Below are 1,294 nucleotides of genomic sequence, written 5' to 3' on the forward strand. Positions count from 1 at the left end.
TTCAGCCCCATGCATCTCAATTGAAGAGGCGCCAGGAGAATTATGGGTATCTAGGCATTTTTCCTGTTCCAAGGCACCACAGGGCTCTTGGAAGAGCAGGTCCTTTACGGGGAGAAGATAATGGGCAAAAAGTGCTCTTGACTGATAGACCAGTCCGAGAATTCTCTTTCCTACAATAATAGAGTTGTTTGCTTGAGCCATTCCCTAACCAAATTTCAAATTTCTTCCACCCCACCCCACTTTAGGCTTCAAATTATTGCACCCCCCCACCCATCCTATTTCCTTGCGAACTCAACTTGATGCCTTTTGGTTTTGGAAAAACTTTGTAGGTATTAGGAGAGACTAGGAAAGCCTTCCGTCGTCTACTTGGATTTCTTCCTTGTCAGAAGAGAGAAGTGGATTTTACGTCGAGGTACAGAGTTCTTGGGGACCAGTGCCTGAAACAGGGCTCCTCAGAACTAAATGGGAACTCATAGCTTGATGGTCTTGTCCCCACCAACCCACACTCAGCCTTCTTTTCCAGTGTCCTAGATGACACCTGGTCAAGGATTTGATGAGAGAAACTCTTGGAGGAAGTACTGGTAGATTTCCCTGTTGCCTACCCTCACTCATTCCCTCTCCAGCAGGAGGACAATCTCTTTCTTTACATCCCCCCCCAGGCATTGGTGCTGGTCCAGTGGTCTCTTTCCTTCCCCAAGCCCTGGGTGATAGTGGTTACCCATTTGGTGGTGCAAGAACTCCCACTGGGACCTGTTTCAAGGTCCTGTTGTGATGTCCCTGAATGGGGAGGGAGTGATTGTCCAAATCCCTGAAAATTTAAACTCTGCACCAGCTATCATCCCACAATTGCCCCAGGGAAGATGGTGGGCCCACAGGGCCCTGGGTTTGAGACAGGTTCTCCATGTTCCTGGGAATTTGCCTTCTAAGGACAGGACATTTACAGGGACAGTTCTTGGTTCTGGGTCTTTTAGAGGACACTATGATGAAGAAAAGCAGGGATGTTTCAAGGAGTGTGTGTGTGGGGGGGATGAGGCCGGCCTGGCAGGGGGCGGTGGTCTGTTGGGAGTCTTCATTCCCAACTCCTGACCCCGACTGCCTTGAGAGAAAGGCTGGGACCCAGGGAGCAGACAGATGTCGGTCGAGACAGAAGTAACTGATGTGTGGGGGCACTGGGGCATAACGCGAGGACAAAATGCGAACCGAGACACTAAGGCTGGTTTCTCTAGCCAGCCCACGCCTCCTGCCTGGGCTCAAGGCCACTCCCTCCCCGCCAAGTGGCTCTCGGTTCTGGAGG

The sequence above is a fragment of the Mustela erminea genome, chromosome 9 (genome assembly GCF_009829155.1).
Source record: "Mustela erminea isolate mMusErm1 chromosome 9, mMusErm1.Pri, whole genome shotgun sequence".
In the NCBI taxonomy this organism is placed as follows: domain Eukaryota; kingdom Metazoa; phylum Chordata; class Mammalia; order Carnivora; family Mustelidae; genus Mustela; species Mustela erminea.